General features: G+C 41.6%; 1 long non-coding RNA gene across 1 annotated transcript; it reads right to left on the reverse strand.

Moving 5' to 3' along the window:
- On the reverse strand, positions 1 to 27,710 carry LOC148151988 (uncharacterized). Its single transcript, XR_015761428.1, has 3 exons — positions 26,705 to 27,710; positions 1,963 to 2,029; positions 1 to 1,330 (listed from the first exon to the last, which is right to left on the reverse strand). It is a non-coding gene; the product is annotated as an uncharacterized LOC148151988 (long non-coding RNA).

Raw genomic sequence — 27,710 nt, forward strand, 5'->3', positions numbered from 1 at the left:
AGTGCTAACCACTGTGCCACCCCTCTTCTGTTCAACTTCATTTTCCCACCTGCTCCCTATTTTCCTTTTTTCCATGAAAGATGAAAATATCTATCAACACTTAAACATACACAATGTGCAGCTACAACCCTCTGGGCAAAGAACTCCAAAGATTCACAATCCTCTAAATAAAGAAATTGCTCTTTATCTCAGTCCTTTGTTCTACAATCCTCAGCCAAGGGAAATCAACTTCTCAAAAGCTAGTCTGTCAACCGCCCCAGTGGCAGCAAGGGTAGAAATGGGCAAAATCATGAGGAAAATAGTGTAAATGACAGCAAAAAAATTGAACTTGAAATGCTGAGAACTGGAAAACCAACAGAAATTGGCAAGTGACAGCTAATGACTCCTTAAGTTGGATAAGTAACAAAATTAGGATTTAAACAAGGTAGAATTCGGTGATATAAACCCCAATACACCTTTATCAAAGTCAAATCATGCTCGATAGAGAGACATGGATGATGGTTTCTGCTATAATGAGTGAGGAAAGGCTAGAAATGAGGTACTTTCAGAGGCAAGCACATTCTTGATGGACCACTGAGCCAAGGGGTCACCTGAATGTGGAATCACAGCTGGTGCAAAGATGTGGGAGCTGAGCAATTTTAGCATGAAAAGAATATTGCTAGCTTCAACCAGTAACAATGATGCCATGAACAGTTTGAAGAGATGGGAGCATTAATTCATAATCGGTAATGATTTTGACCAATAAAAATAAGCCATGCATAATTTGAATAATTTGATGCAATGTTTGGGAGAACAGAAAAAAAAACTTTGCTTTAGTTGATAGAACATAGTAGCGTATCCAATAGGCCTGCTAGAAATTGTTATACTCAATGATAGTGTAATAAAATGAGCACCAATTATACTTCATAAAGTGTCAAATTCAAGTACTGAGACAAGCCGACTTATCATTTCCAGATTAGTGTCCAAATCAAGGTCAGCAATTCACTTATATACTACTATTAAGTAGGGATCACTCCACAGCATAGAAATAAGGAAAATGACCATATAACTGCATTCCAAAACAGCTGGTTTGCTTGCCATCTTTATCATGATGTCAGTGTGGGAATTAAAGCACAGACAGAGCAATTTGACAAAATCAGTAGGACCACAAAGGATTTAATTGTCTATTCAATATAACACCAATAGTGAACAAGTTAATAAGCATCTAAGCTCCACAGTCTAACAACATTGTGTTGACATCCTTTAGCAAAGCTCCATAAACACACTGCAGTATTCAGTCCAAAAAGTAGCAATCTGGAATAATTTATGACATTGCTTAGCAGTCAGAATTCTGTAAAATAAATGAAAATCGGTCAGATATAATGCAAAAGATTGTATTTCATTCTTTAAACGTGGAGGGATAAAACAGCATTGGATGCTCAGTTTCATGTCATTTACTGATAATAGATTAATAATAATCATAAATTGCTACAGTCAGGCAGGGAAAAGATGAAGAATCATTTCCCTGACTCTTGTTCGGAATTAGCAGGATGTGGGAGAAGGAAAGAGGAGTTGTACCCAAGTTAATCTGATTTAACCTCCTCAGTACAGAAAATACAACTGAAAAGGAGAAACAGTAAACTGCCTATATGCACAATTCAAGTGAGCTGCGGCCTCTTTCACAAGGGGAAAAAAAACATTAATTACATTCTGCATTACCCTCTTTCCTGTGAGCTCAAATCTTCATCCATACCACCACCCCAAAAAAAAACAAAATTAAGCTTCTTGACATGAAAGTACTCAATCACACATTAATTTGGCAGAGTGAAACAGCCAAATTTTGGTTTTAAATGGAGGATCAGTTCACAAAAAGGAAAACACGATGTACACATGACTATATGGATCAAGATATGCATTTATTCTTGCATCAAGCATCTGCAAGTGTCAATCAAATACTCAAAAAAAATTTAGGCTCAATGTTACCTTAAAATAAACTATTCCATGTCTTGACACAGGTAAACGCTCCTTCCCAATACAGATTATCATAATCCTTAATAGTGAAAGAAATAACAAAGCAGTTCAACAAATAACTTCCCACAAATAAATAAAGTGACCTATTGCAACAATCATTTATTATCTTACTAAACCGCCCAAATCCACAGAACTCTAAAATTGAATTGATTGCTTACATGTTACAATTAAAAGTTTAGTTAGGTCTCTCTTACACAATGTTACTACAATGTTCTTTCACAGCTGGCAAATGCACATCAGACTGATGAAATCATAGTTTCTTTCTGTCTCCAGTACTTGCAAACACCCTCATAAATTCAACTCAGTGACATTAGAAATGCACAGAGGTTACAAAGGAAAACAGTCACAAGCATACACATCAGTGTTTACACTGCACATAAACAGAGTTCTCTGTTACCACCCTGTCCCAAACCCTTTCAGCCCGATTTCCAATCTAAACATCAATGCTCAATGCCAGATTCCAAATTACAGAACTGGCTCAAAGGTAGAAGACAGAGGGGGGTGGTGGAGGGTTGTTTTTCATACTGGAGGACTGCCACAAGGATTGGTGCTGGGTCCTCTACTTCTTGTCATTTACATAAATGATTTGGATGCGAGCATAAGAGGTACACAGTTAGTAAGTTTGCAGATGACACCAAAATTGGAGGTGTGGTGGATAGCGAAGAGGATTACCTCAGATTACAACATGATCTGGACCAGATGGGCCAATGGGCTGAGAAGTGGCAGATGGAGTTTAATTCAGATAAATGCAAGGTGCTGCATTTTGGGAAAGCAAATCTTAGCAGGACTTACTCACTTAATGGTAAGGTCCTAGGGAGTGTTGCTCAACAAAGAGACCTTGGAGTGCAGGTTCATAGCTCTTTGAAAGTGGAGTCATAGGTAGATAGGATAGTGAAGGTGGCGTTTGGTATGCTTTCCTTTATTGGGCAGAGTATTGAGTACAGGAGTTGGGAGGTCATGTTACGGCTGTACAGGACACTGTTGGAATATTGCGTGCAATTCTGGTCTCCTTCCTATCGGAAAGATGTTGTGAAACTTGAAAGGGTTCAGAAAAGATTTACAAGGATTTTGCCAGGGTTGGAGGATTTGAGCTATAGGGAGAGGCTAAACAGGCTGGGGCTGTTTTCCCTGGAACGTTGGAAGCTGAGGGATGACCTTATAGAGGTTTGCAAAATTATGAGGGGCATGGGTAGGGTAAACAGGCAAAGTCTTTTCCCTGGGGTCGAGGAGTCCAGAACTAGAGGGCATCGGTTTAGGGTGAGATGGGAAATATATAAAAGAGACGTAAGGGGCAACGTTTTCACGCAGAGGGTGGTACGTGCATGGAATGAGCTGCCAGAGGAAGTGGTGGAGGCTGGTAACAATTGCAACATTTAAGAGGCATTTGGATGGGTATATGAATAGGAAGGGTTTGGAGGGATATGGGTCAGGTGCTGGCAGGTGGGACTAGTTTTGGTAGGGATATCGGGTCGGCATGAACAGGTTGGACTGAAGGGTCTGTTTCCATGCTGTACATCTCTATGATTCTATGACCTGTTTACACATGCACACTTTGCATGAACGCTCACATGTATTTATTTAGCAACTGCAAATTTCAAATTTCATGTTCCTACCTCTAGATCTATTTAAAAATCATTCACAGGCATGGAGAATACTGGGTGCCCTAGAACTGAACCATAAGGCACACAATTAACCATACCACTCAATTCACATCAACTCCAAATTTCCACCTGACCTGCTTTTTCTGTTCACTTAAAATACAAATTGCACTCATCAGGACATTCCACTTACCTTGATCAGTAAGGGACTCTTTGTGTGTATACGATTTTGTGAAGCCAATAAAAGCAACAATGAATTTATACAATTTCAAACAAAGAGCCCCTCGGGGTCAATGCAAACTCAATACTCAATCAGGATGATGCATTAATTTATTTGAAAAAGCAACACAGAAACAGATGTCAGTATTTGGAGGTTTTCCAGAGGCAGTCAAGGAGGACCAAGCAGATCGTGCAGGAAAGTTCATTGTGTTTTCCAATGGGTTTTCAGTCATAAACAGCAGTGACAATAATAGTTCTTCTTAAATTCACCACATGAGCAAAGTCCACCTCATTTTGCATGTCTCGGCTATATGTGGAAGCAGCCATACGAAGGAAGCAAGACCAAAAGGTAGCAGGCAATTATAATAATAGTAAATACAACATCAGACTGGAGGCCTGTGACCAGGACAGTGCCACAAGGATCGGTGCTGGGCCCTCTACTTTTTGACATTTACATAAATGATTTGGATGTGAGCATAAGAGGTATAGTTAGTAAGTTTGCAGATGACACCAAAATTGGGAGGTGTAGTGGACAGCGAAGAGGATTACCTCAGATTACAACATGATCTTGATCAGATGGGCCAATGGGCTGAGAAGTGGCAGATGGAGTTTAATTCCGATAAATGCGAGGTGCTGCATTTTGGGAAAGCAAATCTTAGCAGGATTTATACACTTAATGGTAAGGTCCTAGGGACTGTTGCTGAACAAAGAGACCTTGGAGTGCAGGTTCATAGCTCCTTGAAAGTGGAGTCACAGGTAGATAGCTTAGTGAAGAAGGCGTTTGATATGCTTTTGTTTATTGCACAGAGTATTGAGTACAGGAGTTGGAAGTAATGTTGCAGCTGTACAGGACATTGGTTAGGCCACTGTTGGAATATTGCGTGCAATTCTGGTCTCCTTCCTATCGGAAAGATGTTGTGAAACTTGAAAGGGTTCAAAAAGGATTTACAAGGATGTTGCCAGGGTTGGAGGATTTGAGCTTTCGGAAGAGGCTGAACAGGCTGGGGCTGTTTTCCCTGGAGCATCGGAGGCTGAGGGGTGACCTTATAGAGGTTTGCAAAATTATGAGGGGCATGGATAGGGTAAATAGACAGTCTTTTCCCTGGTGTCGGGGAGTCCAGAACTAGAGGACATAGGTTAGGGTGAGAGGGGAAAGATATAAAAGAGACCTAAGGGGCAACCTTTTCACACAGTGGGTGGTGCATGTATGGAATGAGCTGCCAGAGGAAGTAGTGGAGGCTGGTACAATTGCAACATTTAAGAGGCATTTGGATGGGTATATGAATAGGAAGGGTTTGGAGGGAAGTGGGCCGGCTGCTGGCAGGTGGGACTAGATTGGGTTGGGATATCTGGTCGGCATGGACGTGTTGGACCAAGGAGTCTGTTTCCATGCTGTACATGTCTATGACTATCAGCAATAAAAGAGAAGACCCAACAAGCACATTTTAATAAGCTTGGAATAAAATTAATGACTAGGGCTGAAAATGTATTAAACTCCAGATGTGTCTGGCAGGCATGGTTTTGCAGGATGAAACAGAAGGATGTAACAGACGAAGGCATGGCTGCAGAGATGGCGCAGGAGGGATTCCTGAAACACAGGTGGGAAGCCAAACATGCCTGCTTCACTGAACCATTTATACTGCACAGCACTTTGTTTGCGCTGTTGGGAAGAATTGAAAATAACAGTAGGGTCATAAGGATTAAGATGTAGCAACACAAAAGACGACGACTGAGAATTGGCAAGGTAAAGCAAACAATCCCAAAGAGATGCAGGAACCCAGAGGGTTGGGGGTCATGTGCATAAATTGTTGAGTGGAAGGACACTTTTCAAAAAGCAGTTAGTATCCGATGTAGGACTCCAGGGTTTTATAAACAACCACAGCACACAAAAAGAAACCAGTTCTGATGAACCTTTATAAACAACAGGTTTGGCCTCAGCTGGAATATGGTTTTTATTCTGAGCAACGCATTGTAAAATGGACCAGAAGCTAATTATTGCAGCAATTAGGAACTTGAGTTGTGTGAAAGGATGGAGAAGATGGGTTGGAGAAGATAGTTTGTTCTCCTTTGAGGGAAGTAAGCTGCAAGGACAATGGATTCCTCTGTCAAAGTCATAATGAGCCTGGATACAGCTTGAACTAAACTCTGGATTAGTGGTGCTGGAAGAGCACAGCAGTTCAGGCAGCATCCAAGGAGCTTCGAAATCGACGTTTTGGGCAAAAGCCCTTCATCATTTTATTCCTGATTTCGATTTCGAAGCTCCTTGGATACTTCCTGAACTGCTGTGCTCTTCCAGCACCACTAATCCAGAATCTGGTTTCCAGCATCTGCAGTCATTGTTTTTATCTCGGTGAACTAAACTCTCCCTACTGGCAGAGGGGTTGACAACACAGGATGTTTAATACGGGAACCAACAGCATAAGAGCTATACAGCACAGTACAACCTGTCCATGCCTGCATTTGGCTCATATCCCTCTGTTTCTATTCTTCTAGCTGTCAAAATGTCTCTTAAATGTTTCAAGTGTACCTGCATCTATCACTTCCTCTGTCAGTTTATACCACATGCAAACCAGTGTGTGTGTGTGAAAAAGCTGCCCCTGGAGTCTCTTTTAAAGTTTTCTCCTCACCTTAAAAATACATCCCCAGTTTTGAACTCCCCCACCCGAGGGAAAAGATGTTTACTATTCACCTTATCAGTGACCCTCACGATTTTATAAATCTCTTAAAAAGGTCACCTCTCAACCTCCTAAGCTCTCATGAAGAAAGTCCCAGCTTTACTAGCCTCTCCTTATAACTCAAACCCTCCAGTTTCAATAACATCCCTGTAAATCTTCGGGATCCTCTCTAATTTAATAATATTCTTCCTTTAGTTGGGCAATGAGAATTGTACACAGTACTCGAACAGTAGCCTCACCAACATCCTGTACAACCTCAACAAGATATCCCAACTCCTATACTCAATGATCTGACCAAAGAAGGCAAGCATGCTAAACGCTTTATTAACCACCCTATCTACCTTTGATGCAACTTTCAAATAAATATGTACTTTTGACAACACTACCCAGGGCCCTACCAGTAACTGTTTAGGTCCTGCCATTGTTCATTTACCAAAGTGCAACATCTCGCATTTATTCAAAATAAACTCCATCCCACATTCCGCAATTCATTGGCCCAATTGATCAAGATCTCTTTGTAATCTTAGATAACCTTCTTCACTGTCGACTACACCATCATTTTTGGTGTCATCTGCAAACTTACTAACCATGCCTCCTAAATTCTCATCTAACTGGTTAATATGTAAATGGAAAACAACAGTGGACCCAGCACTAATCCCTATGAACACTGCTGGTCACAGGCCTCCAGTCCAAAAAACAAGCCTCCCCCACCACCCTCTGTCTCCTACCTTTAAGCTAATTTTGTACCCACTTGACAAGCTCTTCCCAAATCTTATGTGATCTAACTTTAATAATCAGTCTACCTTGTGGAACCTTGTCAAAGGCTTTTGTAAAGTCCATGTAGACAATGTCTACTGCTCTACTTTCATCAACCTTTTTGGTTAATGTCTTCAAAAAAAAACATTCAATCAAGTTTGAGACATGATTTCCCATGCACAAAGCTATGTTGACTATCCCTAAACAGTCCTTGCCTCTCCAAATGCGTATAAATCCTCTCTCTTAGAATCCCCTCCAACAACAAAAGGAATTGCTTTTATCTCTGAATGCAAAGTGTGGTTAGGATATAGAATACATTGCCTGAAAGTATGGTGAGGCAGATTCAATTGTGGCCTTCAAATGGAAATTGGATAAGCACCTGATGATTAAAAACAAACACCAAAGGGAAAAGAGTGGGACTCTCATTTTGTCCTGCAGAAATCGAACTGGAGTACAGTACTCAAGCCTGATGAAGGGCTTATGCTCAAAATGTCGATTCCCCTGCTCCTCAGATGCTGCCTGACCTGCTATGCTTTTTTAGCATCACGTTTTTCAACTCTGAGTCTACAGTATCTGCGGTCCTCACTTTCTCTGACAGTACTCAGTCTGAAAAGCTCCCATTCTGTAACTGTAATCATGTTATAATTCTAACACGCACAGTGATCAAGTCAATATTCTGAACTCTTGAAAAGCCACCCTTCATGTCAGTTTACCGTACAATATTTGAACTATTATCGTGAGTTGCCATGTTAAGGTTAACTTTTGAACAATGGATCTCAATGGATAATTTCAATAATTTCACAAATATGGAGTACAAAGTAACTCAAAAGCTAGCAACATGGATAATTTTGTTGAGAAAGAAAATATTCAAGATGAAAATGACAGTAGGATATAAACATGTAAGAGGAAGTGAAATAGAGTAAATTGTTGAGATGCTCAAACAAGTGGTATTCAGTTTCAAAATGAAGCACCATTTCTCTCCTTCCCCTCACCACTGTACATTACAGTAGTTTTCACACCTTCCAATGTCCCACCTTTACACTAGTTAATGAGTGATGGCTGTCAAATATTCAAACATAAACAAAAGATGAATCAATGACCAAATAATTTTTGCATGTTCAAAAATAAACATTAGCCAGGACACGAGAGAACTCCCTGTTCAGCTTGAAGGAGTGGAATGGGATCTTTTGCTATTACCCAAGAATAGCAAAAAAGACTGAATTTAAAAACTCATCGCAAGGATGATAAGTTCAATAATACTAACTCTCCCTGAGCATTCAATCTTCAGCCTAGATTAGACCTGCCCAAAACTATCAGACCACTATAGTGTTTCAGATCACAGCTCATTCTATACTTGTAATGAGCTTTTTATTTTCCAAAAAGCCAACACCATGCTAAACTGAAACTGGAAACCCAATCTCACAGCAGCTGGCTCAGAAAAATCTAAGTGCCCAACAAGCTGCCTTTTCAAAATGTCTCTTTGACAAAGTAACGACAGATTATGTAGCATGTGTCCCATTAAAAGTGCTCAGGATTTCCGGTATGCCTCCAGACATTCCTCTTCCCTCAAAGAAAATCAGTACCATTAAAAGATGCAAGACGACTTAAATAGCTTTGTGGATTTTTTTTTCATATGGTTTCCATTTCTCAAAACCAAAGTAAGAGAATTCTGCAGTGTTAGCTAACACTGATACATAGTTAGTCATGCTACTTTCCACCAGACTATTGTCTAAAACCACCAGCATCGTTATACCACCTACAGCAGCTGAGATAGCATAAATCACAAAGGCTGCAACCGAACACATTTTTTACATTTTGTACTCTTTAACCAAAGAATTTGCCACCAGCACACTTTAAATTAGAAAAGTGTGCAAGTGCTGCTGGTGGCTGTTATGCAAGTTGCCTTTTCTTTCAAAGCAGAAAGTGAGCACTGCAAATGCTGGAGATCAGTCGAAAAGTGTGGTGCAGGAAAAGCACAGCAGGTCAGGCAGCATCCAAGGAGTAGGAGGATCGACGTTTCAGGCATAAGCCCTTCATCCTGATGCAGGGCTTATGCCTGAAACGTCAATTCTCCTGCTCCTCGGACGCTGCCTGACCTTTTACTAAAAGGGAGTGGAGTATAAAAGTAAAGACGACTTGCTAAAACTATATAACGCGTGTGTTAAGACCACAGCTGGAATACTGTAAACAGTTTTGGACCCCCTTACCCAAAGAAAGATTTATTGGCATACTAAGGTAGATTTTTAATTAGTAAGGCACTCACGGGTTAAGGGGAAAAGCCAGGAAAGTAAAGAATGAGGATTCTCAGAACCGCCATGATCTCATGGAAAGGCAGGCCACAATGGATGGGCTATTTCTATTTCTCAATTTTATGGAAATTAATTCAACTTGTATCTAAGAAATTTTACATTGGTTTGTAATTTTCTGTTATGCCATCAATTATAGCTATATATTAAACCATATTCACTGAAACTGACACTACAGCTTTTTGACAATATTCCATTCTATAGTCAAAACTGATAAATCAATGTTTAAGTTTTCAAAGCTTGCATTGATTAAAGCAATAAAACCTGCGGCAAACTGTGATTCAGGTGACAGACATGCCCATACCCCACCTTACATCCCCAAACATCAATGACAGATATGATATCTCAACTCCCAAAGGACCAGTAACTCGATCTTATTTGTTCTTGTACAATTGTGAAATTTCATACATTGTAACGCTTTTACAGAGACATTCCTAAAATTGTTACTTCAGTGATGGATACAATCTAAATTAGAACACAAAGATTTCCTCAGATTTGAAGTGTGTGAAAAGTACTGGGATCAGACTAAAAATCTTACTTCGATTCATTCACAAGGTTCCCATCTCTAATCTCCCTCAAGAGGGCAATGAGCTCCTTCTTGAACCACTGCAGTCCATTCGGTTAACAAAGCTTTTAGGTAGATTTCCAGGATTTCAACCGAGCCGTGATGTCAGAACAACAACATAGTTCCAAGTCAGGATGGTGCGTGACTTGAAGGGGAACCTGGCCCCAAGGAATCTATGGTATGCAACAATACAATGTTTGAGAACTCAAAGCACTCCTACTACAGCAGTTGGGTCGCAATTATGATGCATTAGGAATTCAATGCTTTTGCAATATCTTGTTACCAGCTCAGCAAAAAGTGGGAAAGCATGTTTGTCATTTGGACAATACACACTAAATTTCAGAAAAATGCTCTCAAAACCAGTAGATGGATGAATTTCTTCACTATCAAGTTCACACAAACAATGTTCCATGCGATTCAATATTTATCAGTAGTGAAATCTGAACTATTAGTAACAGGTCTTTTTGAGGAGAAAGTGAGGTCTGCAGATGCTGGAGATCAAAGTTGAAACTTTATTGCTGGAACAGCACAGCAGGTCAGGCAGCATCCAGGGAACAGGAGATTCGACGTTTCGGGCACAGGCCCTTCTTCAGGCCCATTCCTGAAGAAGGGCCTGTGCCCGAAACGTCGAATCTCCTGTTCCCTGGATGCTGCCTGACCTGCTGTGCTGTTCCAGCAATAAAGTTTCAACCACAGGTCTTTTTGAACACAGGTAGCAACCTAAATTGAATGGAAAGAAAATACTCATCAATACTTGCGAGTAAAATGAAATTTCAACCAAATACAGTAATCATTTCTTGTTTCACTTCAATCTGTAGAGGGCAACGACTAAACCAATAACAAATTCAGGACCATTTGAATATGAGGAGTGCAGAAGGAAAAGATGATGACTTGAACACATGTTTGGTTGGTGTCAGAGTCTTGCAATAGTCAACTGGAAACAAGCTCACATACAGGCATATCAAACATTTCTTCATTAAGTCATGGCACCATTATCCAACTTTTTCAGTGCAAAACTGAGCTTGTAAGCCAAGGCTCACAGTAAAGAACAACAATGCAATCACTTGGACAAAGTCTAAAAATCAATCACAATTTCTAACCTACATGTCTTAGCCCAGAGGTCTTCCTACATTTTCCTTGGTTCAGACAGAGGATTTCTGAAACAGGATACAATACTCGCACCAAAACAAACCACTTATATTTTGATAAGTGAACAGTAAAAGCCAATCAAAATTTCATCCATAAAAATAAGTGTCAGCCAAAACCTTCAAGTCATCATTGAACATACAGAAACAATGTATGATATCTTTCCCCCTCTTTTCTTAAATAAGGATTCAAAAGAAAATTGGTGCCATGTCAAACACAGACAAGAAATTTTCTAGTTATGCAAAATGTGATGGCACACACCAAATGAAGTAAAGAGATTTAAGCACCTGTCCAAAGTGAATTGCTCAAATCTCAGCAAGACTTTATAGCCAAGACAAGTGAATTACGGTCACAGTAGCCTTTCTCCAATTTAGAACTTCAACTTTTAGATCTGGTCTATCCTATTCCATCACAATTTTAAAATGAATAGAATTATGGTCGCTGGCCCCAAAGTGCTCCCCCACTGACACCTCAGTCACCTGCCCTGCCTTATTTCCCAAGAGTAGGTCAAGTTTTGCATATTCTCTAGTAGGTACATCCACATACTGAATCAGAAAATTGTCTTGTACACACAAGAAATTCCTCTACATTTAAACCTTTAACACTATGGCAGTCCCAGTCGATGTTTGGAAAGTTAAAATCCCCTACCATAACTACCCTATTATTCTTACAGATAGCTGAGATCTCCTTACAAGTTTGTTTCTCAATTTCCCTCTGACTATTCGGGGGTCTATAATATAATCCCAATAAGGTGATCATCCCTTTCTGATTTCTCAGTTCCACCAAATAACTTCCCTGGATGTATTTCCAGGAATATCCTCCCTCAGCACAGCTGTAATGCTATCCCTTATCAAAAATTCCACTCCCCCTCCTCTCTTGCCTCCCTTTCTATCCTTCCTGTAGCATTTGTATCAGCTGCCAGTCCTGCCCATCCCTGAGCCATGTTTCCATAATTGCTATGATATCCCAGTTCCATGTTCCTAACCATGCCCTAAGTTCATCTGCCTTCCCTGTTAGGGCCCTTGCATTGAAATAAATGCAGTTTAATTTATTAGTCCTACCTTGTCCCTGCCTGCCCTGACTGTTTGACTCACTTCTGTTCTCAGCTGTACCAGTCTCAGATCGATCTCTTTCCTCACTATCTCCCTTGGTCCCACTCCCCACCTTATGTTTAAATCCTCCCAAGCAGTTCTAGCAAATCTCCCTGCCAGTATATTAGTCCCTTCCAATTTAGGTGCAATCCATCCTTCTTGTATAGGTCACTTCTACCCCAAAAGAGATTCCAATGATCCAAAAATGTGAATCCTTCTCCCTTACATCAGCTCCTGAGCCATGCATTCATCTGCTCTATCCTCCTATTCCTGCCCTCACTAGCTCGTAGCACTGGGAGTAATCCAGATATTACTACCCTCAAGGACCTCCTTGTTAAATTTCTACCTAACTCTCTGTAATCTCCCTTCAGAGTCTTATTTTCCCTTCCAATGTCGTTGGTTCCAATGTGGACAATGACCTCCTGCTGGCCCCTCTCCCCCGTGAGAACATTCTGCACCCGGAGACATCCTTGATCCTGGCACCAGGGAAACAACACACCATTCTGCTTTTTCTCTGCTGGCCACAGAAACATCTGTCTGAACTTCAGACTACAGAATCCCCTAACACAATTGATCTCTTGGAAGCCGACATACCCATCGTTGCACGAGAGCCAGTCCCAGTACCAGACACTTGGCTGTTTGTGCTACGTTCTCCTGAGAATCCATCACCCCCTCCATTTTTCAAAACAGCATACCTGTTTGAAATGGGTATATCCACAAAAGAGGAGAAAGTGAGGTCTGCAGATGCTGGAGATCAAAGTTGAAACTTTATTGCTGGAACAGCACAGCAGGTCAGGCAGCATCCAGGGAACAGGAGATTCGACGTTTCGGGCACAGGCCCTTCCTCAGGAATGTCGTTGGGGGTTCCTGAGGAAGGGCCTGTGCCCGAAACGTCGAATCTCCTGTTCCCTGGATGCTGCATATCCACAAAAGACTCCTGCACTAGGTGCCAACCTCTCTCACCCTTCCTGGAGTTAACCCATCTATGTGACTGTATTGGAGACTTTCCCCCCTTCCTATAACTGCCATCCATCACATACTGTTGCAAATTCCTCATCGCTTCTATCTGTCTCTCCAGCTGATCCACTCGATCTGATAAGATTCGCATCCAACAGCATTTATGGCAGGTATAATCTGCAGTAACCCTTAAACTCTCTTTAAACTCCCACATCTGACAAGGCGGCCATTTTTGCTCCTTCACAATCTACAGACCCAGAAAATAACACTGTCTTATTCCTCTACAAACACTGCCCCAGATTAAATTAAAAGCTAAGACTTATATTTTAACTTTAATCAAAAGACTTATCTCCAAAAACATATCAAAAAAGAACCCACTGTACTCACTAATACAGCCTTTCTCTTGGACAGACTTAAAACAACGATTAACTTATCCGATTCTGTGCTGTGAACTTCGCCCAACAGTTCCTCCAAGGTTAGTTGTGATACTCACGGTTTGTTAATTTTCCCAGATGCACTCCGATGTCCAGCTATACACGAATTCAAACAGCAAAGGCGGTAACTGTACAGGTTTTCTCTCTCTCCCCTGCACTGTCCTCACCCTGTGCTTCCTTTGTCTGCTCTTCTCCCTTTTAAACTGTTGTTTTGACTTTTTCCAAAGTTCCAAAACAATGCAACAGCATTGACAACACTAATTGCTGGTCCTTGAATTTGAGGAAATCACCTCCAACACCTAAAATACCTCAAAAAAAAAAGGAGCAGCTCTTATAGCCAGAATTTTTTCCTGTCCTCCATCTTGGATTAAAAACCAAACTGAGAATCTCTTCAAATTAAACCTAAGCAATGACATGTCTGAAATACTGAGAGATAAGTCAGAAAACAGACAAAGCAGCTTGGATTTTCATGACCAAAAAAAAAAACAGGGAGGTGCTGGGAAAAGGAACAGAACTAACAGTCCAACTGTCACCAGAGTTGATGAAGTGTAACTGCATCAATCAAATTCAGAGGATCTTTGCTCTGGGTTAAACCATCAAGGTTGAGAGCTGGAAGGCACAATATAATATTCACAAGGTGAAGTGTAAGATCAAGAGAATTACAGAAGTAATGTCTGATTGGGTTACATCAAGACATAATGTGCTAATCCTAGTGAATTTCTCATGACATTTCTCTTCAGCTGCTGGGCACCCTCATTATATGAATAATGAATATATGAAACTGGAAATGTATGTACCAATACACAAAGCAAAGTCAGATACTGAAAACGGCCCATTCAGTACATTACTACAAGGCTACACTTCTGAAGTACTTCACTGGCAATAAAATAATTTCAGGAGAAAGTGAGGACTGCATCTGCTGGAGATCAGAGTTGAAAAATGTGGTGCTGGAGAAGCACAGCTGGTCAGGCAGCATCCGGGGAGCAGGAGAATCAACATTTCGGGCAGAAGCCCATCATCAGGAATCCAGGATTTCCTGATGAAGGGCTTATGCCCGAAACATCGACTCTCCTGCTCTTTGGATGCTGCTTGACCTGCTGTGCTTTTCCAGCACCACACTTTGACAATAAATAATTTCAGACATTTGGAGATCATGATAGGTGCAATTTAAAATTGTTATTTACTGCATTTCCAACTCAATGATCTGTTTCAAAATGCCCATATCATCCAATAAAGCATAAAATCAAAGGCATCTTGTGTATATAAGGTAAAAGATCACATATTTCCTTCAAAAAGGCTAGAACATTCATAATGACCCAAAAGTTTTCTTTGATGCTGAACTTGCGGAAATTGTATTAAAAGGAAGATTTCAGTAGGTTGAAAAAAAATTGAAAAATACCGTTTCTCTGTTTAAAGAAAGGAGCGAGGCAGAAGATAGGAAAGTTATCCTGACCTCTGTCGTTGGCAAGAATTTAAAGTCCACTATTAAAATGAGATTACAGGGCTGAGTCAATGGGGCTTTGTCAAAGGGAGGTCATGCCTGACAAGTCTGTCAGAATCTTTTGAGGAGGTAATAAGCAACTTAGACAAAGGAGAACCAGTGGATATGATCTATTTGGATTTCCAGAAGGTCTCTGACATGGTGCCACAAAGGAGGATGCAAAATAAGACAAGAGCCCATGGTTTTAGAGGCAATATACTGGTATGGATAGAGGATTGGCTGACTGGCAGAAGGTAGAGAGTGTAGATAATGGGGTCTTTTTCAGGATTGCAGCCAGTGTTTTAAAGTTTTGCTGGGTCAATGTTGGGACCACAACTGTGCTAGTTATACATTAACAATCTGGACGAAGGAATTGAAGGGATTAATCCTTGGTTTGCCAATATCACAAAGGTGGAGGGGCTGGTAGCGTTGAGGAAGAAGCAAGGCTGCAGAGGACTTGGACGGGCTAGGAGAGTGGACAAAGAAGTGACAGATGGAATACAATGTGGAAATGTGTAAGGTTATGCACTTTGTTAGGAAATATAGAGGCACAGACTATTTTCTAAATAGGAAAAGGCTTCAGAAATAAAAAGCACAAAGATGTGGGAGTCTGAGTTCAGAATTCTCTTAAGGTTAACATGCAAGTTCGGTTGGCAATTAGGAAGGCAAATACAATGTTGGCATTCATTTTGAGGGGGCTAGAATACAAGAGCAGAAGTATACTTCCGAAACTGTATAAAACTCTGGTCAGACCACATTTGGAATACTATGAGCAGTTTCATGCCCCAAATCTAAGGGAGGATGTGCTGGCCTTGAAGGGGGGTCCAGAGGAGGTTTACAAGAATGATCTATAAGTATGAAGAGCTTCTCACATGAGGAGAGTTTGAGGACAGTGGGTATGTACTTGGAATTTAGAAGGATGAGAGGTGATCTCATTGAAACTTACAGAATAACGAGAGGCCTGGATACAGTGGACATAGAGAAGACGTTCTCACTAATAGGAAACACTACGACCCAAGGGCACAGCCTAAGAGTGAAAAAATAAACCTTTAGAACTGAAATGAGGAGGAATTTTGTCAACCACAGGGTGGTGAATCTGTGGAACTCATTGCCTGAGAAGGCTGTGGAGTAGACAGACAGGAGGCTGGAAGAACACAGCAAGCCAAAAGCATCAGGTGGAGAAGTCACGTTTCAGGTGTAATCCTTCTTCAGGACTGGTGGTGGGTGTGGGGGGAGCTGCTGAAAAAGGGGGTGGCGGGTGCAGGTGAAGACAGGCAGAGGGTACGACCTGGTTGGTCAATGGGAGGAATGAATCCAGTTGGTGGCAGGGAGGAGTGGAAGGGAGGGAGAGTGGCTGGGAAGGATGTCGGGGATGGGAAGGGAGGTTATTTGAAATTGGAGAAGTCAATGTTGAGTCCTCAGGGCTGTAAGCTGCCCAGGGGGAAGATGAGGTGTTGTTCTTCCAATGTGTGGTTTGGTTCATTGTGGAAATGGAGGAGGCCAAGGATGGTCATGGCAGAAAGGGAGTGTGAAAGGGAATTAAAATGGCAGTGACTGGGAGGTCTGGACAGCCCTTGCTGAGATGCTCAGTGAACTGTTCCCTAAGTTTACATTTGGTCTCCCTGATGCAGTAAACCAAGGTTGAAGAGAGGCAGGTGAACCTCTGTATTGCGTGGAAGGACTTTCTGGGGCCCTGCATAGAGGTGAAGGATGTGGTCTATCTGCAGATTTTGCATCTTTTCCGTTGCAGGGGAAGGTACCTGGGGATTCAGGGGGGTTGGTGGGGAGAATAGCACAGACAGAGGTCAGTCGAAGGGAACAGTCCTCGCAGAAGGCAGGGAGGGGTGGGGAGGGGAAGATGTTCTCGGTGGTGGGGTCCAAATCATTGACTGACAGAGGTAGATAAGCCCTTGATGAGTAAGGGGATCAAAGGTTCTGCAGAGAAGGAGAAGAATGGGGGTGAAAAACATATCAGCCATGATCGAATGGCAGAGCGGACTCGATGGGCTGATATGCTCAATTCTGCTCCTATATCTTATGGTCTTATTTGGTCAAATCTCACCATCTCTTTCAAAACTGAAAAGCTGGTGCTTCTCCATTCGATTGCACCTAGTATTTCATTGCTTCCCTGGCGTCTTATCCACTCAAAAGATCCCCAAAGAATTACTGTTTCCCCAAACTACCCTTTAAATTTAAATGTAAAAGTAATTTTGTTCCAGTCAGTTCAATACTTGCTACTCTTGAATGATTTGACATATAAAATCCCGAGTGTATTACTCCTGTCTTTTTGAACACTTTTCCCTATCTTGCAGCAAATGTATATCCACCATCGTTTGAATGCTTTCATCGTACATTTATCCACACTAAAAATGTAATTTTGAATTTTACATGACAATCAAATTTGCAGATCCTCACACAACTGAATACTACTCAAGTTTAACAATAATTGCAAATCTGGTTAAGCTATTCAGTTCAAAATCCAAAGTCACTAGACAGTCACTAAAGTGCATCTTAACCTAGCTCCAGATCATCTCTTCCTCTTCAACTTAATGATTTTAAAGTAAAAAAAAACCTTGTTGAAACTCATTACAGTACTTCAGGCTTCATACTTCTTCATGAAAAATCCCTGACTTGCTTAATATCCTGAGCACCTAAGATCCCTTTGCAACCAGCAGTTGGTATGCTGGCTGGCTATACTGATGTTCGGGTTTTGAAGTGACTAATTTTCATACAGGGACAATGAATTAAGCACTGTTTTGGATTTGAAAACTGATTTTAAACAGCTACACATCAAATCTGATAGGGAAAAGGAAGGGAGACTGTTGACAGATGACCACACTTAGGAAAAAAAATGGAATTAAACAGCCACATGGTAATCTTTAGGATATTTCCTTTTATATGATTTTAGAGTATTAAGTTCGGCATATCCAAGAAAACTTTAACCTTCTCCTTATCTTAATTGCATTTTCACTCAAAATATGTTTTATTCAATAGATTGGGTAGAAAACCTAAGATTTAGCTATTTGACCAATACCCAAGGCAAGTTAAAACAAGGAACTACAGATGCTGGAGATCGGAGACAAATAACAGCAGAAATTGCTGGAGAAAGTCAGCAGGCCAAGCAACATTTGTGAAGAGAAAACGGCATTAATGTTTTGAGTCCAGCGACTCTGGGGGTTGGATGAAGATAATACGTTTCGACGATGGGACAAATCAGTTCATTTTCTGCCAACCATTTGACTTAAAATGTTTGCAATGATGTACTTCACATGGTGCTGATCAAGCAGGCTGCTTTGTCTCGGTATCAAATTTCTTGTGTTTGGAGCTGCACTCTTCCTGGCAAGTAGGGACTATTCCAGCATACTCCTGGACTGGTGTCCAGTTAATGCTGAAAAGGCTTTCATGAGCCAAAAGTTAAATCACTTATGTTGAACTCCAAGATTCTGTTCTGCTTCTTCCAGGGAGTTGAAAGTGGTGAGTACAATGATAGCATTGCCATTGAATGTCAAGAGGAAATGAAATGACACTCTCTTGTTCTAAATACTAACTGCCTGGCACTTGAGCAGTGTTTAAAATCCCTACAGTTTGGAAACAGGCCCTTCGGCCCAACAAATCCACACCAACTCTCCGAAGAGTAACCCACCCAGACCCATCCCCTTAAGCTATTATCCTATATTTAGCCCTGACTAATGCACCTAACCTACACATCCTTGTGGGCAATTTAGCATGGCCAATTCACCTGACCTGCACATCTTTGGATCGTGGGAGGAAACCCACGCAGACATGAGGAGAACATGCAAACTCCACACAGACCGTCACCCGAGGATGGAATCAAACCCAAGGTCCCTGGTGCTGTGAGGCAGCAGTGCTAACCACTAAGCCACTATGTCGCCCCACAGTGTTACTTGCTACCTATCAGACCAAATACTATCCAGGTCTCAGTGCATCTTACATTGACCTGCTTCAGTAACCGAGAAGTCACAAAGAAACTGAACTTCTCTGCATGCGTATATGCTCACCTCTGACCGTATGATGTAGAGAAGTTCATGAATTAGCAGTTGAAGAGTCAGAGCGAGGACACTGCCCCTTAGAACTTCTGTAATGTTCTGGTACTGCGATGAATGGCCTCCCAAAGCCACAACTAACTCTGTGATAACTATGACTTCAATTCTATTTGGGCTCCCTGATGCAATGTTCCGACCAATACTATCATGGGACATGGAACCCAAACCAAAGATAAGCAAACAGATTACTGCGAACAACCCATTCCATGATTTTACTGATAAAGTAAATTGATGAGGTAGAAATTATTGGATTAAATTTGCCCTTTTTTGGTTTTCCTGGTTGGGAATGATCGCCTATTGCCTGGTTTTTTTGCAGATAGAACATACCTGGGCAATTTTCCATTTCGCTGGGTAGATGTCAGTGTTGCTGCTGTACTTGAACTGCATTACAAGCTCTGAAACACAGGGCTTCAGTTATTGTTAGTCTTAACAACAACTGTGCTTTTTCCATTCCTTAACACCAGCAGCATTTGCAATATTTAGAGGGAACCTGCATTCCCCTCAACAGCATCCACATTTAGATACACTAAACCAAAATAATGTCATAACTGGACAAGCTGTTAACCAACGCACAACTACTGCAGAGTGGAGAAATCTTTCAGCCCTTAAACACAATATGTTACTTTAAAAATGCATCAAAAGTGTTGTAAATCTTTTATCACATTTAGCAACTGGCTTCAATACCAAGCACTCCTACAAAGCCAATGCATGTAATACTTCTTCCAATTTTCACCAGCTACATCGTCAAACACTAATCTTAAAAAGGAATTACCTCCAGCACAGAAATGATTTTTCTCACATCAGCAGGTGTCACTGCTTGTGTACAAGCATGTGGATACACTCACCAAACTCTAGAGAACTTCACCACAGTTGGCAACTGCAAAGACAAGTCAGGTGGTTGGACACTGGATTGTGATGCACCAACGGCGCACATTCAATTTCCCTAATGGTTGAGGTCATTAATGAGGAACAGGGAGAACAGGTTTCTCCCTGAGGTCACGTGTGGCAGAAATAGATTTTTAACAACTAAATTAATTTTTATTTGTATTTCTCTGTTGTTGCTTCACAAATTACCAGATTTGATCAACTCAGTAACTTACTATAGTAGGCTTTGACCTAATACCCTCTAAACCAAGAATAGAACACATTACCCAATAGATGATCATATTCGACCAGGATTACACCATTTCAAACATAGAACATTACAGCGCAGAACAGGCCCTTCGGTCCTCGATGCTGCACCAACCCGTGAAGCCAATCTAACCTACACTATTCCATTTTCATCCATATATCGATCCAATGACCAATTAAATATCCTTAAACTTGGTGAGCAACTACTGTTGCTGTTGCAGGCAGTGCGTTCCACACCCCTACAACTCAGTAAAAAACTAACTCCAACACCTGCCCTATATCTATCACCCCTCAATTTAAAGCTATACCCCCTTGTGCAAGCCATCACCATCCGAGGAAAAAGGCTCTCACTGTCCACCCTATCTAACCCTCTGATTATTTTATGTCTCAATTAAGTCACCGCTCGACCTTCTTCTCTCCAACGAAAAAAACATCAAATCCCTCAGCCTTTTCTCATAAGACCTTCCCACCATACCAGGCAACATCCTGATAAATCTCTTCTGAACCCTCTCCAAAGCTACCGCATAATATTTCCTATAATGGGTGACCAGAACTGTACACAATACACCAAGTGCGGCCGCACCAGCATTTGTACAGCTTCAACATGACCTTGCAGGTCCAAAACTCAATCCCTCTACTAAAAGTCAACATAGCGTATGTCTTCTTAACAACCCTATCAACCTGGGTGGCAATCTTCAGGGATCTATATATATGGACACAGATCTCTCTGCTCATCTACTCTGCCAAGAATCTTACCATTAGCCCAGTACTTTTTATTTCTGTTGCTCCTTCCAAAGTGAATCATCTCACACTTTGCCCCATTGAACTCAATTTGCCACCTCTCAGCCCACATCTGCAGCTTATCTATGTCCCTCTGTAACCTACAATATCCTTCTGCACTATCCACATGTCCATCGACCTTAGTGTCACCCACATTTATTAACCCATCCTTCTGAGCCCTCATTCAAGTTGTTTATAAAAATGACTGTACAGCAGTGGCCACTAACCAGATCCTTGCGGTACCCCACTTGTAATTGAATTCCAGGGTGAACGTTTCCCATTAATCATCACCCTCTGACTTCTTTCAGCTAGCCAATTTCAGATCCAAACCACTAAATCACTCACATCCCATGCCTCTGTATTTTGTGTAAAGGAAACCTTATCAAATGCCTTACTGAAATCCATATACACCATATGAACCGCTTTACCTTCATCCACCCGTTTGGTCACCTTCTCAAAAGAACTCAATAACGTTCATGAGGCACAACCTACCCTTCATAAAACCGTGTTGACTACCCCTAACCAACTTATTCCTTTCTAAGTAATTATAAATCCTATTTCTTATAACCTTTTCCAACACTTCACCCATAACCAAAGGAAGGCTGACCGGTCTATTACCAGGGTTGTCTCTACTCCCCTTCTTGAACAAGGGAACAACATTTGTTCTCCTCCAATCTTCTGGCACTATTCCTGTAGATAATGACAACATAAAGATCAAAGCCAAAGGCTCAAGAATCTTATCTTTGGCTTCCCAGAGAATCCTACGATGAATCCCATCCGGCCAGAGGACTTACCTATTTTTACACTTTCCAGAATTGCTAACACCTCCTCCTTGTGAACCTCAATCCAGTCTAGTCTAGTAGCCTGTATCTCAGTATTCTTCTCAACAACATTATCTTTTTCCAGTGTGATTACTGACAAAAAATATTCATTTAGCGTTTTCCTGATCTCCTCTGACTCCACACACAAATTCCCACTACAACCTTTGATTAGCCCTAATCTTACTCTAGTCATTCTTTTACTCCTGACATACGTATAGAAAGCCGTAGGGTTTATGAGGATGTTTATTGGGATATCAAATGGAAAGCATTGTGGATTCAGTGTTACGTCTACCATTCCAGAATTATTAACTTACTTTACCCAAGTTCCAAATTATTCTGTCTACTATAAAATTCTGACCTTGTTCCAATCTCCTGTTGACAAAAATTTAACATTGGGCCGGGCTGACACTGAAGAATTCCTAGTTATGCTCACCCCAGAGATGATAACTTGAAGAAAACTGACAAGACCTCAAATTAAGTGGGACCCATGGAACGTGACCACGTCCAGCTTGGAGGTGGCAGACGCAGATGCATTGACACTGGCGATGGCAGTAAAGGAGCACATTGCCAGGACCCTGGGGACCATGTCAGATGGCAACAACTGGAGGAGCAGAGAGGATGAAGGCTGTAGAGAGAGAAACATGAACTTTTGAAGCTGTTCCAGTTTTAGTAATATCAACTCAATATTAATTTATTCAGTATTTGTACAATTTATTCAGTAATGTATTCTGTAATCCAAGATGGCACCAGAATGTGGTGACATTATCGAGTTTTCACTGCACCTAGGTACAAGTGACAATATTAAATAAATCTAATCTAGGCAGACAACAGCTAGTATGGATAATTCCATCCCTCTATACACAATGTGATAAGTTGACGGTACATAACTTGGGCAGTAACTGACTGTGTTACCATAACTCAATCACTGCAGGCTTCACACCCGGGTGTAAGACTGTTATATATCTAGTCAACACTTCACAGCAGCAGTCATTCATTCCAAACTATAAACCTTCCTTATCAGATATGTCTGCCTTCTGGAAGGCCTCTTGAATAACTCTCAGTTGACCAGATAACCTGTTGTTTTGGATATTCCAAATCTCATACACAACGTACAGCACTACAAAATTAAGGAATCCTACAGCATTCCAAAGGCCATTTGGTCTGCCACTAATTGGAAAAGCTATCTAATTACTCTCCCTGTCTTACTTTTCTTTACATAGACCAGCACTCTTTTTCTCAAACATACATATACCAAACTACAGAGACAGGCTTAATTCACACCTTTTTGCAATGAACAAGTGCATCCCAGTTTACACTGGATCTACAATGACTGAGTACTGTAGAAATATTACTGAATAGCTGACACCCTCATTTTTTTATTTTGGAGATGGTGAGGTAGCGGTTATGTCACTGGAGTAGCAACTCAAAACCTCAGGTCAATGTTCTAGTGACATGGGGTCAAATTCCACATAGCATATGGTGAAATTCGATTTCAGCTTTAAAAAGTTCTGGATGAAAAGCTGGCTTAACAAAAACCAGGTTACGATTGTCAATGTCATAAAAACCCAACTAGTTCATTCATGTTGTTCAAGGAAAGAAATTCTCTGTCCTTACTTGGTCTGGCTTAGATGCGATTCCACACCTACTGTAATTGCTATTCAGGCACAGCAAGCAATTCCCACATCCTTTGATCAAATAAAAAAAAAGACACTGCCAGGTTTTTTGTGGCAGGGTGGTTTGTGTTCCTGTGTCTAAGCCAAAAGCTCCAGATTCAAATCCCATCCCAAGACTCGATGGTCAAGAAATGTGCATTTGTAATGCGGCCAAACAGACTGAATATTAAACAAAAACAGAAATTGCTGGAAAACCTCATCAGGTATGGCAGCATTTGTGCAGAGAAATCAGAGTTAATGTTTCAGGTTCCAATGACCCTTCCTTAAGGGCTCATGGCAACTAGGAAAAGGATTTTTGTTTTAAAAAAAAAGTTAGGGAGGGGATGAGGGAAAATAAACGACAAGTGGAGATAGAGCCCAAAGACAAAAGAAAAACATTTGGACAAAGGAGAGGATAAATCCCAGCCCAGGAGAATGAACAGCTGCTAATGGGGACAATTAGTAACTGGCAATGGATCTTGTGTGGTGGTAGCCCATGTTATGACAAGGAGAAAGTGAGGTCCGCAGATGCTCGAGATCAGAGATGGAAATGTGTTGCTGGAAAAGCGCAGCAGGTCAGGCAGCCTGACCTGCTGCGCTTTTCCAGCAACACATTTCCATCTCATGTTATGACAAGGCTTGGTAGATGGGGGTGGGGGTGGGCAGTGGAGATCAGAAGCATGGAAAAAAGGTGCTCAAGCCCTAAACTTGTTGAATTTGATATTAAATCCAGAAGACTACAGGTTTCCCCAAGTGGAATATCGAATAACAACCTGAAAATCCTTCAAAAACATGCCAATGACAGATAGCAATGGTGGGAGACATTTCCGGTCAGCCACATGACAGACAGAACACTGGAGCCTCCACCATCAATAACCAGTGATCCAGATCATAACATCATGGGAGACTGGTTAGGTCTCATGGAATACAGGGAGAACTAGCCATTTGGATACAGAACTGGTTCAAAGTAGAAGACAGAGGGTGGTGGCGGAGGGTTGTTTTTCAGACTGGAGGCCTGTGACTAGTGGTTTGCCACAAGGATCGGTGCTGGGTCCTCTACTTTTCATCATTTATATAAACGATTTGGATGTGAGCATAAGAGGTATAGTTAGTAAGTTTGCAGATGACACCAAAATTGGAAGTGTAGTGGACAACGAAGGCAGTTATCTCAGATTACAAAAGGATCCTGATCAGATGGGCCAATGAGCTGAGAAGTGGCTGATGGAGTTTAATTTAAATAAACGTGAGGTACTGCATTTTGGGAAAGCAAATCTTAGCAGGACTGATACACTTAATGGTAAGGTCCTAGGGAGTGTTGCAGGTTCATAGCTCCTTGAAAGTGATAGATAGGATAGTGAAGGCAACATTTGGTATGCTTTCCTTTATTGGTCAGAGTATTGAATACAGGAGTTGGGAGGTCATGTTTCGGCTGTACAGGACATTGGTTAGGCCACTGTTGGAATATTGCGTGCAATTCTGGTCTCCTTCCTATCAGAAAGGATGTTGTAAAACTTGAAAGGGTTCAGAAAAGATTTACAAGGATGTTGCCAGGGTTGGAGGATTTGAGCTATAGGGAGACGCTGAACAGGCTGGGCTGTTTTCCTGGAGCGTTGGAGGCTGAGGGGTGACCTTATAGAGGTTTACAAAATTGAGGGCATGGATAGGGTAAATAGGCAGAGTCTTTTCCATGGGGTCAGGGAGTCCAGAACTAGAGGGCATAGGTTTAGGGTGAGAGGGGAAAGATATAAAAGAGACCTAAGGGGCAACTTTCTCATACAGAGGGTGGTACTTGTATGGAATGAGCTACCAGAGGAAATGGTGGAGGCTGGTACAATTACAGCATTTAAAGGCATCAGGATGGGTATGTGAATAGGAAGGATTTGGGGGGATATGGGCCAAGTGCTGGCAAATGGGACTAGATTAGGTTTGGACAGCTGGCAGGCATGGACATGTTGGATCGAAGGGTCTGTTTCTGTGCTGTACATCTCTATGACTCTATGCAGGTAAAGGTTCACATGGCCACAGCATCTCAAGAATCCATGTACTGTATAACACATCACCATCACAAAACAACACTGCGACATCCACTCCATTATCTATATAGATGTGCCTTAAGATAAATTAGGCAATCTGTTTATGTACATGTCATCGGCTGTATTGGACCACTTGTCCAAAGTACATTTCTGGGAACTGCGCATAAGAAGCAAAATTATTGTTGTGAAAGTTTTGATGACAGCTTCACACTTCAGTGAGTTACAAACCACAGAGCACCAAGATTCAGTTAAACACGAAGGAACTGCAACTCAAAGCCAAACATACTTACACTCTTCTGTTCACACAAAACTAGATGGTGACTGAATTTTGATCGCAAACCACTTGGATAGATGTGAGATCAGCCCTCGCATAAAAAGATAAATATCTCTTTGTTGAGACAAAGACAGACTCCGAAATTTTTCAACAGTCGATTTTTTTGGGGGGACCGGCAGCAGGAATTAGAAAACGAGGTCAAGGTTTCATCAGACAGGGAGGGGTAGCATACGGGTTAACATTTGCTTCCTGTCATCCGGAAGATGTGCCAGGTGCCTCTTTCTAATATTAAACCAATTATCCGATCAAGTAAAGACAACGTTTATCTTTTAACACCGTTACTGTGAACGTACCAGTGTTGATGCAATAAGCTGCTTCGGTTCAAGCCCTGAAGTTAAACAAAGGGATCTCTGTCTGATAACGCTCAGACCTTGAACAGCCTCAACCGGTCAAGGTTTAAACACCTCGAATGCAAAACTTCCTTCTCTTCTCTCCAGAATAAACAATACTTATCTGTCGATTAGATTCCTATGTTTTGGATTTTAAAGAAAGAAAACCGGGTTTGGATGTGTCGTTCACGAAGTTGGCACAGCACTGGGAGGTTTTTTTTTGGGGGGGGGGGGGGTGTTGGTTAGGAAAGTGTGTCTAGGCCTTCTCTCGAAGGCGAGCAGAAACCAAGCCGAAAACAAACTCCAAACACAAGCCATTTTACCTTCACTCGCCACTGATCCAGACGGCCCGCTTCTTCATCGGCTTCCGATTTAAACTTCAAAACAATCCACAAAGGTTCGATTCAGGGGAGCTCCGCGTTTTTTTTTGGGGGGGGGGGTAAATTTAATGCAGAGGCAGGTCCAAACAATGTGTCTTTTTTTAATTGGGGGGGGTAAATATTAAAACAAAATTAAATGAAAACTCGCGAGTTCTCAGCACAAGCCCCTGTCGATGGTAGTTACACCAATTAAATCTTTTGTGCGGCGAAGTTTTTCAAGTTTTTTTTCCCCCTTTTTCTCCCCCCTCCCCTCCAATAACGCAAACAAGTCCCTCGCTGTTTGTCGTCTCGGAAGTAACTTTCAGATCCTTCGCTGAATTTAAAGGTTCGCACGCGAAATAAAATAATATAAAATGGAGTAAGAGACGACAATGGGGAAGGGGGGGGGGGAAAGGTAGTGAAAAAACACTACCAAGTCCTTTCAAAGCAGGAAACGGCGGGCAATCCACGGCATTTCCCAAGACTCGATAAGTCTCATTAAAACAAAAACGGCAACGAGGAAGACAGAGAAAATTAAAGTCTCCTATCGCCCAGTTTCACCTTCAGGAAGGAGCTGATGTGACTCTTCCTTCCCCCCTGCTGCTTTATCTTTTTTTTAAATAACTCTCCCCACTCTGGTTCCTTTCTTACAGTAAGATTGCCGCACCCAAATCCATCCGAAATGAATTTCTCTCCCTCTCTCTCTCTGTCTGTCTGTCTGTCTCTGTGAACGACGCAGACGGGATCAGCGGCACATCGCCTCCAGGTTTGCGCGCAAGTCCCCAGAGCCTCAGGCAAATAATCAAAGAGAGAGAGACAAAAATGCAGCCAGGAACATCTGCTGCGTCCTAAGCAGACACAGCACTCTGACAGGGGCGACGTGTGTGTAGTTTACAGAGAGGGGGGTGGGGAGTACGAGGCAGAAAGAGAGAGGAAAAAAAAGTAAAGCACGGGCAGATATGCACCGACA

Source organism: Chiloscyllium plagiosum, unplaced genomic scaffold (assembly GCF_037043375.1).
Source record: "Chiloscyllium plagiosum isolate Xiang-an unplaced genomic scaffold, Cpla_swu_hap1 HiC_scaffold_2, whole genome shotgun sequence".
Taxonomy (NCBI): Eukaryota; Metazoa; Chordata; class Chondrichthyes; order Orectolobiformes; family Hemiscylliidae; genus Chiloscyllium; species Chiloscyllium plagiosum.